Here is an 18,585-nt window from a genome sequence, read left to right as displayed (position 1 = left end):
TAAAGTCATGTCACTTTTATTAATGCATTTAATTCATTCATTTAACAAGATGTAAAGGTCATTCAACAAAATGTTGAACAAACACAACTTGTAAAGTACAGCATTTACTCCACTAAAATAAAGGAATTCCAAACATTCCACACCCCTCTCAACTTCTTTTTCCAGTTTTGATACTAGAAACTTACGTATGTATAACAAAAGTTGCCATTTATTTAACAGTTGTTTATTGAGAATCTCTAAATTGTGGCAACTTCTTAGAGGCTGGCTATAAAATGAAGAAACAGAATAGACAAAAACCCATGCCTTCACAAGAATTATGTTGTAAGGTCACACATAGGCCTTAAAATTAGCTGTTTAGCTAAAGTGGCATAGTAATGGTGGAAATAATCTTTGGGATAAAACTGTTGATATGATCTTTTCTAGGCTGAATCATTTATTACTTTGCAAATTCAAAGCATACTTTGATCACTATTGAAATTATTGTTCTTGTTTATTTTCTTCTAAGAGTTTCTGTGACATCTAAAATGAGGTTAGTAGTATGAGTTAAAACTTTAAAAAGTATAGATTACGCACAAACTTTTTTTTTTTTAATTACAATTTTCAGTTCTGAGAAAATGCTTAGTGCTCAGTGAATCCCAAGCTTATAAATTAGATCCTGAAGGGACAGTTTAAGGGACAGAAAACTTTAATAATGAATATAGAGTGTTTCAGTTTGCTAATAAGCACGATTTTTAGTTTATTTTTAAGATGTATCAGTCCTTTGTATTGATTTGTTTCCGTGAATGAGCAAAAGGAAATGTAGGATTTACAAGCAATGATATTGCAGCACATTCCTGAAATTGTCAAACAGTGTATTTATTAAATGAGTGAAAAACAAAAATTACCTGTCTTTTTTTTTCTTTTTATTTTTCTTGATGAGATAAAATGATTACACATCAAAATAAGGCTGATGGACGAAGAGATATTTGGTAGTTAGGACTGAGAGTGATAAATATCATGTGTATAACTGATATTTGAGAAATTTGCCTACAGAAAAAATATACTGTACTGATGTTTTGAGCTATTTCTAAACTTTAATCTTCATTATGCTGTCATTTCCTTGTGTATTTATTGCATAATAGTAGGCTTAATTAGAGCTTATAAACACAAAAGGATTTATAGGTTTCAATTCATAGGAAAATAGATATCTGTGATTATACAGTTGTCATATATCTTATGCTATTACACTAGAAATCTTAAGCACATTATATTTTTATTTTCTAATACGGAAATTGCAAATTTTATAATTCAGATTACTAGTCTGTTGATACAGAGCCTTAATCATCTTTTCAGTGCATGAATATTTTCATTTTAAATACAAGTAGTTGATCATTAAATGTTATTTTGCATTCTGATTTCCACATGTATTTCAAATTTAGGAGAAAATACTCAGAATAAGAAAACAAAGTCTTATATAAACATGTGGGTTCACTGAACTCATCTACACATTTGGGGAAACTTTTTTAAGTGGTTCCTATGGTTAATTGAGATACTGGCTTTTCTTACATAAGGTCTAAGGACCTTCCTCAAATCAGTTTCTTCCAAAGTAAAGTTTTGCTGGAATCTAGTGGCCACTTTTAATTATTTTCAAATCACATTTATATGTCCAGACTTTGTTATCACAGCCATTTTGAGAAGTGGTTAATGATAATGATTCAAAAAAAATTTTTAACAGTTATTATTTATCATTGCATTAATTTCGTTGTTTGGGAATTTCTGTCAGTAACTCTCCATCACTTGAACTTGATTAGACCAGTTGAATACTGTGTGTTTATGTTAAGCACCTATGAGGTGCATAGCCACAAGTTCCCCAGATCTGAAAGTAATGACTAAAACTTGTATATTTAAAAAAGCTAAATATTCTATTTGAGAGGCATCTTAAAATAGGCACATAGTAATATATGATTGGAAATAAAATTGTGTTTTTGATTGTGCTGTTAATAATTTCATAACTAGTAAATAATCTATTTCTTGCCACTGCTTTAAATTTACATTTAGCAAAGAAGGACTTTATTTGTAGTTTGACAACCTGTGAAATACATGTTCCTACTCGGCTGCTAAAGGAAGAAGTCATTTTTTTAATGTCTCCAAAGTATCATTTTAATAACATATGTAGCCTACATATAAATTAATACATGGATCAATAAGTTTATTACTTCTACAAGGTCCACTCAATAACCGCTATCAGTGATTATTCAAAATTACAGTGCATTTTATGCTAATTGCAGAATTATTCCTGGTTTTCCAGTAATAGCTATGGCTCATAGAAAACACTTCTCATTAATACCTGTGAACATGGATGCAATTAAATATTAATCAGATTTAAATTTTACAATAACGTACTACCAATCTTCTCATCTCCAAAAATGCCAGTAGATTGTAATTGGATTTTTCTAGTTAGGAAGTTGAAATTCATGACTTAAAGTATGTTTTAATAAACCAAACACAGTATGATAGAGAGATGTGTTATTTATATAATAAATTCACAATATTCAAGTCTTAACTAAAACATTTTTTAAAATGAATGAAATGAGAAAACAAAACAAACCTGTTTCTTTAGGCAGAAGTTCATGCATGTACCTGTGTTGGATCTCCTTGCCCAGGATGGACTGGCAAATTTTGATTTGATTTTCTTCAAATTTGTATTACTTGCCTGCAAGTGATAATAATTACAGAAGCAATTTTAATTTTCTGTTTGGATTGAAGAAGGAATATTTGAGAGTTGAAAGATAAACAACATTAATAACATCATTAATGCAGTATTATAATTATTAATATAGAGAGCATTAACAAGCTATAATGCAGTGTTATAATTAGTTATTATACATCATTAATAAATACATACAGTGGTTGCAAAATGAATTTTTGCAGAGGCTTAAAGGACAACTAACATTTAAATATATTGCTAATCTTACTCATTTTTTACTGGAACAAACAACTTGAAAACACAAAATCACATCTAGTATTTGGTTAATGAGAGTAAATCACATACCTGTCAAACATTTTCCTTGGTTTTATTGAGTAATATATATACTTTAGTAATTAAGAATGTAGGCATTGGGTTCTAACTGAACTAAATAGAAACTTCAAAAGACAGTGATTATGTTTGTTTTATTTTAGTACCCAAGCCTTGGTCCTGACATAATATGCTGGGCCCTACATACGACCCAGCCCTGGTTTCACATCTGTTCCCTGTCTCCTGATGGCTCCTGGCTGCCTGGAGCAGCAGCTTACCTGGGGCCTTGGCCCCTCTATGTTCTTAGAATTCACCTGTCAGGAGAGGACTGGGGCTTCCTCAGAAAACCTCAGCAGAGAGTCCCCGCTCTGTAGACTAGAGAAGAAGTTGGCATTTCCCTGTTCTGTCCTACCTCTGAGGAAGTGGCGTCCCTGAAAGTCAGGACACCTGGGTCTTCACATGCTAGGTGTTGCTGACCTCCAGGGGCACTTTGGCATGGTGCCTTAATTTTCCACCTCACAAAATGAGTCACAAGGTTGTTAGGGGTAGGATGTGTCTGCTTTGGATTTATAAAGAGGACCTATGGGAGAACTTCTATATATAAGATTCTATTGTATTGTATTGTATTGTATTGTATTGTATTGTATTGTATTGTATTGTATTGTATTGCATTGTACCTATTGTATCTTATATTGTCTTATCTTATTTAGTTTTTAGAGTTGAATCAGTAATAGGCAAGCACCAGGCACAAAAATATGTCCTTTCCTACCTGATTTCTTGGTTTGATCTCATGGGATAATCTTGTGCCAGACTGGCCCTGGTAGCTGGTTATGATAGCCATCAGCGCTGGGTAGTGCTTGCACATCCCAGAATGAGAGATGGTCAAAACTAATAATGACTTAATTATATTGTGTTAATGAATAAATCTGGATCATGGGTCTAATAGTTTCTACCTTTATAATCTTCTAAACCTCCATCTTCTCATTTGTGAGATGAGGGCTCCCTGGGTTAGACTGAATACATAAAAATAAAATGAAGTAAGACCTGTGAAGGGCCTAGCATAATGCTTGATGCACCATAAGTACTGGATAAATGGTAATTATTATCATTTTACATCAATGACTCTTGAATTAGACTCTTAGGTATCTGTTAGTATATCAAATCCTCAGTATTCAGAGGGCACACTAAGGTCCAGTTTAACTCCCTGTCTCAACCTGGGATAAATGAAACACTAACTTTGGTATGTTTTTTAACTAAAATCATAGCTTTGTCAGAAAGCTAGAGCACTCCAGGGGTGAAGCCTACAGAGACAGCTAGATTGTTTCCTCTTTTAGTGTTTAGAGTACTTCGCTATCATGTAATCTTGGCACCTTTGGAGTGTAAGCATGAATTCTCATTCTTTTTTCACTTCAAACCTGGACCAGAACTATTTGGAATGAAGAAATTAAGTGGTGTGCAATAAAGTAAAATGTCACATTTGCTGCAGATTTGAAATGGAAATTACATATATTTAGTCTTTGTATTGGACAGGGTTGGTGTGAGAAGTCTAATCACCTTTTGTAGCTTATTAAAATAGACAGTACAAAGACTCACATGTTTAAACATCAAATGTGTCAGCACAAGAACATTAACACATTTTAAAAGCCATTATAGCTTGATGTTTAAAAAAATTGGTTAAAATCAGAAAGATTTGTATTATAGTCAGATGTAATTGAATGCGTGATGAGCTATTTCTTAATGTTCTTCAGTGTATTTCAGGCCTAAAGCTGAGAACGGTGGGTATTTGGGACTTGTGCATGCTAAGTTAGAGAACTGCAGGGAGGTGAGGTGGACCACAGCTTCTCCAGGCTTATGGAGAGCAGCCAGGATCTTTCTCCATCATCTCTATGCTGAACCAAAGTAAGGAGAAAACTGGAACAGATGGCTTTCTAGTGAATGTAATGTGCTTGAAGAAAAGCTTTTATTCCCTTCTCAAATCCAGAAAGGGATACCTTATGAGAAGGATATATAAAGATTGGAGATGACTATCAGACAAAGGGACTTGAATTGTATTGCCTTGTTTTAACATCTGCTTCATCAGTAAATGGGCCGACAGAGAGGTGGTAGTGGTGGAGACATCTGCACACTCACTGTTCAGTGTGACGAGGATGTGTGTGTCTCGTATCCACACGCCGGACGCCTCAGAAAGTCACTGGTAGTGAGACCACTGTGCTGGCACACAGGAAGTCTGCGCGCTCAGTACTCAGTGAGGGTGCCCCCAGTGGCACGAGTTACTGGCTGAGAACCTGTGAGTAGTTGAGTGGGAATCATGTCTTCCACTGGAGGGCACTGTGTGGTGCTTTGCTGGAGAACTGCGTTTGGTCACTAGACAGTGGTTTCTTCTGCCAGCCGTTGCAGGCCAGTGAGCCACAGCTAACTGAAGGAGCACTATGGCTGTCCAGGTCCAGGAAAGAAAGCTGAACCTTTTCCTCCCCTTTCTTCTCACCCAAAGTCTAAGAAGAAGCTGGCCCTAGAAGAAGAGAGAAGGAGTTATGTAAGTCAGATCCCAACTGATGCTGCCTAGCTACACCCAAGGTTCTAATTTATGCTTGTGTGAATAGCAGAGAAGAGCTTTGGAGTGACCGAAAAGCTTTGAACTTGGGCCAAGCTACTATTAAGAGAGATTTACTAAATAAGAAAGCTGATTCAGTGTAGTATAGATTGGAACAGTTACTGGAGGAATTTAAAACATTCATATTTGTTTCTTGACTTTAGATACTTTAACAGTCAGATGCTTTTGTGGAGAAAACTTATGCTTGAAGGAACATGCATATATAGCCTTTGAAACCAGTCAAGGTATATCATATACCAGCTATGGCACCTTAAGCAAGTTAACATCTGCAACCCTCTGTTTCCTTAATGGTAGTATTATAATAATGATGTCAAACTCCTATAAGAAGACTAAATGACAAAATGTAAATTAAGCTACTGTGACAGAGAATAACATATATTAGAAAATATCAGATTTTTTCTCTGTGTACACAAAGGATTATTCAAAAGGTGAGTTGGAGAGAGATTATTTTTAAAAGTTCATCTTGTGACAAGGTAGGGAAATAAGAAAACTATTTCAACAGCAATTTAATGGTACTTTCCAACTTATACTCTTAATGGATTCATGTATCTTTTCTAACCTGAGATGATGATGATGATTATTATTATTATTATCATTATTATTATTTTATGTCAGGCAGATCAGTTTTGGTGAACACAATCTTACTGCTCCTGAAATTTAGCACATTACCTTGATGGATCTTGTTTACTTTCTATTATTAAATTCATGGTGAATTTTGGCATCTAAAATATTTTTTGAATCTATTCTAACTATGTATTTTCTCTAGGAAAAGAGTGCTTAAAGAGTAGCTATTTTTAACCTAATGTATACTTGGGATATAGATTTCAATATTGCCCAATGGCCCTAAAATGGGCATCACCCGGGTTCACTGGGTCTATATATACCAGGTTCCTAGGATTCATAATATATAAAACATTATATGTTAAATATACATATACAATTTACATATATACTATGTATGTTATAGATAATATACATATGTTGATGTTAACATTTTAAAACGTGACAAGTTTTTAGCCATTACTTGAAAAACAAATCAAGGCTAAATAAATAAAACTTTACAGATATTATTTCAGATTCTAGCCTAAGGGCCCATAATGACTAGGCTTATTGGCAGACCTGGATAATTTTACACTTGCCATGTTGAGGATGTGTTATCCTGGTGCTCAGGTTTAGGCAGAGGATATAGCCACTAAGAAGGGAGAGGAATTAGGCTGTCTAAAGAAATATAATAAGGAGAAATAGATTGAAATTAAGTCAGGAGAATTTCAGCTGACTAGGAAGAAAAAAATGTCCTCTGAGATCTTATTATCTTCTGACATAGTCTCGCATGGGAAATAGTAAAAATGCCATGAAGTGTATAATTTAAAATTGGCCTAGCCACCTAGTGAAGATTTCTAACTATAAGGATCTCTCCTAAAACTGTTTTTCAAAGGCCTAGTTTTAAAAAATGTGTACATGTATGTGTTTCTCCTTCTATCTATGCAATTTACTATATCTTATATATGTTTATATGAATTGATACATGTAATTTTTGCTGTGGAAAATTCTGCAAATAAGGAAGTTTTCTAGAAACTCCTTTTAATGGTGGTGGCTAACTTTTTATTTGTTTATAAAAATCTTTATTGAGATATAATTCACATATTATATAGTTCACCCATTCAAAGTGTATAATTCAGTGTATTTTAGTCTATTCAAAGACTTGTGTAACCATCTACAAATTTGGATTTAGAATATTTTCTACCACCAAAAAGAAACCCTTTCTCTCTCCTACTCCCAATTCCTAAGCAGTCACTGCTTTCTGTCCCTCTTTGTTTGTTTGTTCTGCAAATTTCATACAAATAGAATCCCATATGTGGTCTTTTGTGACTGGCTTCTTTCATTTCTCATAATGTCTATAAGGTTTATCCATGTTGTAGTAGGTATCAGTGCTTCATTCCTTTTCGACACTGAATAATATTCCATTGCATGGATAAATCACATTTTGCTTATCTGTTCATGAAATGATGGACATTTGGGTTGTTTCCACTTCATGAATAATGCTGCTATGAACATCTTTGTGCAAGTTTCTATACAGGCAGTAGTTACCTTTTATGCACACACGTATATGATTTTACAGTATAGCTTCTTCAAATAGCTTCTCTATTTTGGGGGTCTTCTTTTTGGGAAAGAATTGAAATAATTGAAATGAATTACAATGTATATTCACACTTAAAATAATACATTAAAAAATATGAGGGCCAGTGTTTTTGTTTAGTGGTCTATTCATCATTAATATTTATCCTTAAGGTTGATGTAAGAGTAAATTATCTATTGGGTTTATAGGAAGGGAGAAGATACTTTAATATTAATCATTTATACATTAGATGACATTCCATATTTTACATAGCAGTTTCACTCTTGTTCTAGAGCATATGTGATCATCTCCATTTTACAGATAATAAAACTAAATAAAATAAAAGCTGCTCATGACTGCTCAAGGTCACATAATGTATTAATGGCAGGATTTCCTTGCAATTCACTTGTCTGATATTTTTAGTTTAGTATGTCTGGATTCTCATCTGAACTCTATCACTTACATATATGTGACTTGGCTGTGGTACTTAACAGTTCCAAGTGTCATATTCCTCATCTTTCTGTGGTATTGATGATAACACTTACCTCATATATACGATTATTGTTAGGTGCAAAGGGAACAGTTCACGTAAAACTTTGTGAACATTGCATGCATAATAAATCTACAGCAGAGATTAGTGGTTGTAGCGGTGGTAGCTAGAAGTAATAGTAGTTGTAACAATAATTGAGATTAAAACTCTGATTTTATGATAACTAATCCAGATTTTTTTGGGGGGACGCCAGACTACATTTATGTAATTGGCTTGCCATTTGGCTATTTTTGGCCACCATGTGTGTATAATTTCACACCTACTCTTTGGCCAAAAATAATCCAAATGCCAAGATTTATCACATACATGAAATTGCACACATCCATATACACATTGAGTGGCCCAAAATAAGTATCCAACCAAATGGCAAGCCATATCCAGAAAGGTTTATACACATGCACACAACTAAAATATCAATTCATGTAACACTTCTCATTTTTAAGGCACCTTTTAAAGGTTGATGTTCTCATTGGGCCTAGGGAGCAGCACATTAGTCAGTGGTAATTTGTCTAAGCTCAAGGAAATAAGCAACTTGGAAAGCTTGAAGGACTAACAGAGCCAATATCTACACTTGAATTAGAAAGCAGTCTTTTGTATCTTTAAGCCCTTTTCAGATATGTCTTACACATACACATAGATACACACACACATACACACACACCTCTTATATTTTCAACAATGCATTTTTTATTAACGGAAATATGTAAAAATTTTAAAGGAGAAAGACAGTCATGGACAGAACCATCACTCATTTCCTTTCATATTTTTAATTACAGATTATTGGGTTATACAATCTCTACAATTTTGAATGCTGCTTTTAAAAATTAACTTTATCATCTCAGCATTTTATGTTATTGTACTCTTTATTAACATAAAGTTAAGGGCTGGCTGTTGGGAGTTGCTCTCCCGTGGTGGATGTTCTACATAGTTTTAAGTTCACTTTAGTAGACGTTACATAACCCAAACTAGAAACGTGAAAATTTGTGGAAAACATATTTTGAGAAACATTCCACATAGTATTATCTTTATATTTTTCTTCTCAAATTCAGATTGTATTATTTCCTAAGCACTGTGGAATTCAGAATTATTTTTCTCTAGGAAAACTGACCCAATCACTGCTGTGCCAGGAATAAGGAAGCCTAATTTCAACATGAAGTTATAGAGCAGCTTTCCGTTCTAAGAAAAAGAAAGAAGAAGGAGGGGGAGGAGAGGAGGAGGAAGACAAAGAGGGGCAGGGAGGGAACTTGATCTTTGAGCTATTTATTGAAATGCCATTTTGGAAGTATAACACACATAATATAATACAATAACATACATCTGCCCCTGTCTTCCATCCACAAAGATGTCACATAGAGATTTAATCTTTTCATCCTAAGGTCATGGACTTTTACAGCATTTTGATATCACTTATGAATAAGAAGTGGAATCTCCATGACATCTAAGGCAGACTTATATGCATCATTATACCTGTGTGCCAATAGCCAGTATCCAAAGAGCAAAGCAAGAATCAACCAACTGTCCAGAGTAAGCCAGAATATAGAAATATCACTTACACTATGAAGAGGAAATATTCTCTGGTCTAAAAATGCCTGAACACTTCAAACAGAGACCTTAGTACAAAAATGAAGTTCAGGAATAACAGAAGACACATTGAAGAATGTGAAGGCCCATATCAGAAACTGTAGAGCCGGTTTGATTGCTGGTTTTTGAGATTTTGTGTTTCTTACACTAAGTTGTGAAGGAAAAGTTAGGCCAATTTAATTTGCTGTTGTTACCTTTGTAAAACTTGAGGAAAATAACTGTTTCTTTTTGACTTTTGTCGAAGCATGCTGACTTTGACCCTAAGAACTCAATTATTACTTTAAGTCAGTTATCAGAAGGCCTGACAATAGATTTGTTAGCTCTTTACCTGCACTACAACCTTGGTTCTTCAGGCTCTTTCCTAGTTTTGCTGCGCATCGTACACTTGCAGGCTTCGGAAAATCTTCGTTTTTATTGTCTGGGCTGCCCTTTCTGGACCTGCAATTCCTTCTTCTATGGACACCCAGCCATTTCTAATCTCCACGATTTGATTCTGTTCACTCTTTCTGGTTCTCTCCCAGATTACTGAGTTTTGCCATAAAGTTAAACAAACAAAACATAGTAATTGTTTCCATGTAAAATTCATACTTTTTCACATCCCGTGAATTTCACCACCTTCCTTATCTTGCTCACTTGCTACCAAAGACATTGCATTTAGTTTTACCATCAAGGTTGAAGTTATTTGGCCTGCCTTCTCTAATCTTTCCTCATATCCCCCTATCATTGAATGCACTTGGACTACTTAAGATAATCTTTAGATTCATCTGTCAGCTTCTACTTAATATCTCTTCTTTATCTTATAAACATATTAATTAGGCAAAATATGTGAGATAGGAATGCAAAGGCACCAATGGCCCCAGAAAAGAAAGTCAAGTTAAATAGCGTTTACTTTCCCTTCTTGCCCCTCAAAACTCTTATTTATCATCAGTGCACAAGTTCAATGCTGACTCATCTTTTTTCACTCTTCTTATAGTCATTTGTTTGTAATTGATCTCCCTTTCCCTTCATTTACTGTAACATTTTGATTACTTGGTTTGTTGTGTCTATCATAGTACCCCAGATATAGTAGCTGTGTATGAACACATCTCTTTTCTAATTTTATTTGTAATGTCTTCAAGACTGAAAAGTAGGAGGCACAGTGTCTTGCACAGAGGAAATATTCTATATTTACAGAGTAAAAGTAGACTTGTTGGTCTTAGAAATCATGGGTAGGGAGAAACACAATTTAAGACAAATAAATATAAATATAGCAAAGGGGAGAGCTGCAAATGCAATGGACTGTGAACAGCATGATGCCGGCCCCATGACAAGGATTCTCTGTCACCTTGGAGTGGTTCTTTCATTCTGTTCAAAACTTTTAGCAAATTACAGTTACAGTGAGATTCTTCCATGCAATCTCATGAGACTGAGCTAGAACTGCTCAGTAAGCTGTTCCTGAATTATAGGCCCACAGAAACAGTGTGGATAATACATGTTTATCGTAGTTTCGATCTACTTAGTTTTGTGGTAATTTATTATACATCAATAAATAATACATCCTCCTTTCTTAATGAATCCATTTCAGAGTGACATGGGGTATTTTCTGTAAACTCTGACGATGTAAGTTGTGAGAAGAAAGCACTCTGAATAATTTTAAAACAGTGTCAATGCATTATTGTCTTTAGAGTTACATAGATTTTTAAAGCTTCACTGGACCTTTAACTCTTTAAAGATACTTGATGTGATACTTACATGTAAGAACTTATTTAAAACATCTTCCACTAAGTCCTAAAAGCATCATTTGTTTGGTAGACATCATTAACCACGTTAGATTCTAGTTTAATGGATCCAAGTAGCATTAACAGTTTTTAGTGCCCCATAGTACATTCTGTTGTGTAGCCCAGGTTGAGAATCACTGAACTACCTTGTGATTATTATATTTCTATGCTCCCCATTAGGGTCTAACCTACTGTACAGAAGTGAGCATATTTTTTTTTTAATCTCTGCATAGCATAGAGCACATAGAGCACAGTACCATGGATGGAGTCCCAAGCAAATAACTGTGTACTGATTTTATGTAGCATAATACATCTTGAAAACAATATGTGAAAAGACATTATGATATTGGTCTCAGAAATTAGTCAGTGAACATTAGCAATAGGGATAAAACCAGAGCAGACCTAGTATAAAGAGAAGACCAGGGCAAAAAGGAAGGAGGGCTATTTAAGGGTAAATACTGGACCTTCACTTTATAGGTGGCATATTCTTATTTAGTGTGGACTGAGCAAAAAGAAAAAAAAATAAAAGACAAGGATGAAAAGAGGAGGGGGCAAGACATTGCTAACCTAACACAAGTTTCATGGTCTCCAGAAAGTTCTCAGTGATGATTCAAAGTTTAGTTTTCTAAAGTTGTTCTTACTTTTGAAAACCATACCTCAGTACACCAAGATTCTATTTCATTCATTGTATCTGGGTTATATTTACTTCCTGTAGAAATGGTTTAGAGGAAATCAAATGATAGTGTTGCAGATTGCTACAAAACCTTTGATATATTGGATGCTTTTGACATTAATATTGGCAAGTGGGAGAAAAAAGCTATGAGATTTTTAGAGAGGGTATACCGATGAGAGCCTGCTCAGCTTTCTCCATTTACACTCAGTAAATTGTGTTGCTCTCGGCAAGCTTGTCACACTTCTTGCCAAAATTGGTTACTTCTTGTTAGAAAATTTAAGATTCACAATTCCAGTTTTCCCTTCCTTGTTTTAGGTCAAGACTCATCTCTCTGAAAGAATATGAGTAGCTTAGAAGACTGTATTTCATGATAGAAAAATTAATAAGGCAGATTCATTATGATTTCAGACAGTAGATAAAACAGTTAAAGGAGCAGAAACGATGCAGTGTTTACAAGCAGTTATTATAGCTAAGATTAAGAGTTCATCTAGATTCCCAAGAAATATGTCCAGTAGGCAGCAAATGATATGATGTACACTCATGGGCTGTTAAGTATTACAGAGAGCTTCCAGTAGGTATTGTTTATTGACGCATATTCCCATTGCTAAATCAAAATATTTATAACAATAGGCAATGAGTAGATTGTCATTCATAAACTCTAGAGTAATAAAAATGAAAAATAAAGGGGTTATTAGCTGAGTCCGGCAGTACAGTAACTGCCTCTTAATGGGTTCTTTCCTCATCTACTTCCTCATTGCAGACATTGTGATTCATAATAGAGGGCTGTAGGGATGTTAGAAAAATTTGTCCAGAAACAGTAATAAAATTATAGTATTTTAATGACTGATTTTCTGGGATGAATTCTCTGCTTTTATTTTATGAGATTGTCCAGACAAAGAGAATAAATTGCATTTAGTGCAGTCTCTCAGGGAGAAATGTGTCTCTTTTTTCAGGAAAAGAGAAGTGGGCCATCCTGTATCATTCAGTTAGTTAATGCACTTGTTCTTATAACTCAAAGTGATATCATAAATTATAAAAAAAAAAGGGGGGAATGCATGCCACTTTTGGAAGGAATTTATGAACAAATCCTTCGTTAAAATAGCCTTAGCAGTTTGGCTTGTAGCAGAAAATTTAAATAAAGATACTAATATACTCATTATCACTTGTTAATGTCAGAGGGAGAGTATTTATAAGAGAGAGAGATCTCTCACTTAGGCATACCTGCATTTCCTTCTTGTATTTGTTTTATTTCTTTGTATAAACCTTTAACATTCTCAAATGTAAGTTACTTTTCCTTTTGGTTTCCAAAAAGAATGTATTTCTCTGGGAGGAGGTGTCTAATTTGAAGCAAGCCTGGTTTCAAACTACAATTTCTAGGGGCACCTGGGTGGCTCAGTGGGTTAAGCATCTGATTTCAGCTCAGGTCATGATCTCATGGTTTGTGAGCCCAAGCCCCCTGTCGGGCTCTGTGCTCACAGCTCAGAGCCTGGAGCCTGCTTTGGATTCTGTGTCTCCTCTCTCTGCGCCCCTCCCCAACCCGCTCATGTTCTGTCTCTCAAAAATAAACTAATTAAAAAAATAACAAAATACAGTTTCTAAAATATATTTTTAAAAAGGCTTTGCAGAAATCCTTAGACTAAAATGATTAATGAAGTCAGGAGCCAGTGATAGATTTATGAAATGGACTTTGACTTCAGTCTCTCCAAACATATTTCTGAATTTTATTTTATTTCATCCAACTCATATGAAATCAAGTTGTCCTCTCAGTATATCTCTGTGAGAAATGTGGATCTTGATGACAAGAGCTAATTGGAATTTCTAGGAACCATTGCCAGAGTGGCACAGAAAAGAGTAATTGTTCCATCCAATCAGGTCCTCAACCCCTGGGCCTCTTGGGTATTTGTTCTGATCATAGAGCAGCCATTCTATCTTTGGGCAGCCACTGGGGAGCATTGGCCACTCTGTACTCTTTTGTGGCGCTGGGGACAAAGACAGCCTTTTTGTCTTTGGGGATCTACGCTCTAAAATTCACTGAATATATATACTGACAAGAAATCACGTACTCAAGAGTGCCCTTCAGAAGAAAGAAGTGATCCAGCGTAAGTAGGTAGAATATTCAGAGCACATGAGACCAAGTAAAATTTGAACCTTGGAACCTCACAGGAAGCAAATATTTCAACATGATCCATACTAAGGAATAATCTAGAGTGTAATTTTTTTTCAGTGTTGTACCTTAATGATGTCCTGGATAGTAAAGGGCTGTTTCTTGGCTGCCATCAAGTGTCTAGAGTGATGGTTTTGCTCAAAGCAAAATAAACAGGTTAAAAATGAGATGTATATGAATTTTAAAAACCATTGAATTGCCTTTAGAAAACATAGTTGCTTCCAAACAACTGTATTTCTTTTAAGTTTATGTATTTATTTCAGAGAGAGAGAGAGAGAGAGAGAGAGAGAGAGAGAGAGAGAGAGAGAGCGCACAGGTTAGGGAGGGGTAGAGAGAGAGAAGGAGACACAGAATCTGAAGCAGGCTCCAGGCTCAGAGCTGTCAGCGCAGGGCCCGATACAGGGCTCAAACCCACAAACCGTGAGATCATGACCTGAGCCGAAGTTGGACACTTAACCAACTGAGTCAGGCAGGTGCCCCCAAAGAACTGTATTTCTTCAATTGGTCTATGATCTTCTAAGAGGTTGGGAAGAATCAAAAGGGACAATTGATGCTGGGAAAATAAAGGAGGCTTTGGGAGTTTCTGTGATGCAGTAGGCATGGTGCTACAGTGAAACATTAGAGAGTTGTTCCTCTCCTGCATGTGCCCCTGACCAGCCGCATGACCTTGGACAAGTCAGTTTACCTGGGGGGCCTCATCCCATGGAATGTGAGGACTATATTAAATATATTTTAAAATTTGTTTTTAAATGTTTATTTATTTTTGAGAGGGGGTGGCACGGGGAGAGAATGAGTGGGGAGGGACAGAGAAAGAAGGAGACACAGAATCTGAAGCAGGCTCCAGGCTCTGAGACATCAGCACAGAGCCCAATGCGGGGCTCGAATCCATAAGCCGTGAGATCATGACCTGAGCCAAAGTTGGACACTTAACCTACTGAGCCACCCAGGCACCCCTTAAATGATCTTGATGGTCCATTCTTTTCCTAAAAATATAAGACTTCATATGTGTGTGTGTGCCAGCTGCTAGAATCTTTGTTCTTTCGAGTTTCTATAAAAAACATAGGAAACGTGAAGCTGCAGTATTTTAAATTTCTATTTGGTGATGGCAATGCCCCATGGATGATCTGAGGGCTTGGTGTTCATTCAAGTGATATCCACATAGAGGCAGTTGAACACTGGCATAGGGAGGATTGAAATTGTCTTGAAATTTTTAGTGAAGCTGGGTAAAAACTATGAGAAGACAAGTTCGGCTCAATAACCAATTAAGATTTCTTTTTCGATACAAAAGTTGGCAAATATTTACAGAATGTTTAACTTTGCATATTTTTAAATTATTTGCCACAGAATAGATATAAGCAACAAAGGATGGGGGCACCTGGGTGGCTCAGTCGGTTAAGTGACCGACTTTAATTTCTGCTCAGGACATGATCTCAGGGTTCATGGGATCAAACCCCATCTGGTGCTCTGCACTAACAATGAGAAGCCTGCTTGGGAGTCTCTCTCCTCCTTTCTGTCTCTCTCTCTCTATCTCTGCCCCTCCCCATGAGCGTGCATATGCACACTGTCTCAGAATAAACATTTATAGAAAGATAGATAGATAGATAACAAAGGATCTATGAATCACTCAGTTTCCTTTGATACATTTTTTTAAAACTTAAGTTGCATCTTATATCCTTAAACTTGGAATGCTGAAATGCAAAGTGCAGTTTTGTGACTAGACTTTGAAGAAGGCATTTAAAATATCTTCATTCTCTTATGTTATAGTCCACAAGCTAATGAGGGGTTTGGTAGGTGTTGAGCAGCTGTGATAGCAGCATGTCTCTTTATTTATTGATGAAAATCCCAGGAGAGGATTGTGTCTGGAATAGAGAAATAGCTCCAATCATATCTATGTTGGATGAAAGAAAGCATGCAAGGGAGGGAGTGGGGGAAGCATACAAGAGAGAATTAGGATACTGCTTATCACTGGTAGCATCCTTAGAAGGAAGTCATAAGAGATTAAATGTGAGATTTGGAGATTAATGAAAGCACTTGTTTAAAAAAATCATAAAAATAATAATAGAGTCAGAGGGGAAAGGTTGCATTACTTTGGTGTCTTTAACATAGACCTCAAAGACATCAACATATTTTAAGTAAATTAAAAGATGACTCTGATTTACCAACTTTTTTGAGCTGGAGGCTGTCCTACAGACTGTCTAATCCAACTTGTTTCTTTTTGGTGAGGTAATCATGTCCCAAAGAAAGTACCTGGTCATGTGTTCATGATCAATTGATGAGTTAATAGGCAGGTAAGAATGAGTTCCCAAAACAGAGCTTCGGGTTCCCAGACAAGTGTCCACTATGCTTTGAACAGCCCTTTCCTAGATGAAAAAATAAGTGACAAGGAATTTACACCATCATGCTCCTCAAAAACCAACATGGTTATTAGTTATTTGACCTTACAGACTTTTTCTCCATTTGAAATTATATTCGTCAAATGCAGTACAATTTTCTTTGAGAAAATACAGTAGGAAAATTCTGTGCCTATTATGCTGACATTCGATGAAGTGTTTTAAGTAGAGAAATAGCATAATAAAGAACAATATTAAATAAAATGTTATTAGTTGAGGGAATATAGAATCACTTTCTGGAGATATGAAATGTTCATGTTCATTATGTAGTACTAAATTCTGCTATATATTGTCTCACTTCTGTACCGATGGCACAATATTAAATATATTCGTGTTTCTTGATTGTGAGGATGGTGTATGGTAGAAAGAAATCATGGGAAATTATTTAATCTAGAGAGTCACAAAATGTGACTAGCACACTACATGGTATTCTAAACTAAAACTTGACAAGGGAGAAACATCGGTTCTTTGTCAGACCACCTTTGATGATGTTAGGGAACTTCTCTGGAGTTACAAGTAAGAATGTTTTAGCATTGGAGAACAAAGATATTTGTCAGACACAGAAATTAGAAGATGTTAGTGACTTTGGGGAGTTATTCTACCATAAACACAGATTTGTAAGAAATGGCATTTAAGAAATTGACTGCAGATGGTATCACTATTGTTATATCCTACCTTTATATTCCTTTCTTCTGGCTCTAGAATCAGAATAGAAACTATGTTAATATTATATATTTTAAATCAGTAATATTATTAGTTGTCTTAAAAGTAAGAGAAAGTTAGATCATTGTACAATTCCATTATCAGGAAATATTTCTGTCTTTCCTCTGAAATATTTATTTGGGTGTACTTACTGCCAGTTGTTCAGTCTACATAAGATAAGAAGCAATTATGGAAATGCCTGGCTGGGAAGGAAGAGGGGGGAGGAATCAAAAGTAATTCTAGTGCAAAAGGCTGTCTTTGTAACATTACCTTTTTCCCGTGATGTACAAACTTGTAAATATTTTAAAGAGCCTATTTCTCCTCACTCTCTAAATAGAACGCTAGTATTGATAGGAAATTTAAGAAGTGATATTACAAATATACAGACTACTGGATCATTAGCCTATAAAACGTGAATGAACATTGAAGCTGAGCACAAAATGCAAAACTGCTATTGAAACACTGCAGTTTGTTAAATTATGAGCAAAGATCATGCATCATGCAGCCAGGAAACAGGGAGTGGCCGGATCACACACAATCATTTAAACTTGGTTCTGTGGATGAGAAGAACTGATCTTTGAAGTGATATCTAATGAGGTTTGGCTGGGCTCAAGGAGCTTTTCCAGGGGAATGTGTTGATTCTCGTTCTGCATCCCCTGCATATTTATAGGCTACAGAATAAGAACGATTTTAATTATGTATGACTGAACTGAAGTCCAGGATATATTTGAGTTTTAACTGTTCAGGTGAAAAAAAGAAAGAGCCTTTACAAATTATCCATTTGCTCTCTTCAGTGGGCACAAAAAGTGGCTCTGTGTAAACCCGTTGTCTGCAGAGCCAATATTAATTTGATGACACTTTTGTTCTACCCAAAGATGACCTCAAATTAATCACAGAGTGAAGTTTTAGAGCTTTCACTCTGTCACTTTAAAGTTGTTTTCAGGAGGTTTAAAAATATTTAAGGTTAACTATTGCCATTTAATGAACAGAATGGAAAATGGCAGATCACTCAAACAAATCTCTCTAAATTGGGTTAGTCTGTGGGT

The 18,585-nt window shown here is 35.5% G+C and overlaps 1 protein-coding gene across 32 annotated transcripts in view; it reads left to right on the top strand.

Annotated features, from left to right (window-relative positions):
* NRXN1 (neurexin 1) overlaps positions 1-18,585 on the top strand; it is a 1,127,382-nt gene that overhangs the window by 836,720 nt on the left and 272,077 nt on the right. Inside the window, exon 1 of one of the 32 annotated variants that reach the window (XM_045054207.1) lies at positions 5,513-5,528. The exons of the other annotated variants lie outside the window; for them this stretch is intronic. The gene's annotated coding sequence lies outside the window, so the exon portion shown is untranslated. Of the gene's footprint in view, positions 1-5,512; positions 5,529-18,585 lie in introns of those variants that run through there. 32 annotated transcript variants of the gene reach the window in all.

The sequence above is a fragment of the Felis catus genome, chromosome A3, assembly GCF_018350175.1.
Source record: "Felis catus isolate Fca126 chromosome A3, F.catus_Fca126_mat1.0, whole genome shotgun sequence".
In the NCBI taxonomy this organism is placed as follows: Eukaryota; Metazoa; Chordata; class Mammalia; order Carnivora; family Felidae; genus Felis; species Felis catus.
Note: the sequence above shows the minus strand (reverse complement) of the source record. Positions and strands in the feature narration are given on the sequence as shown.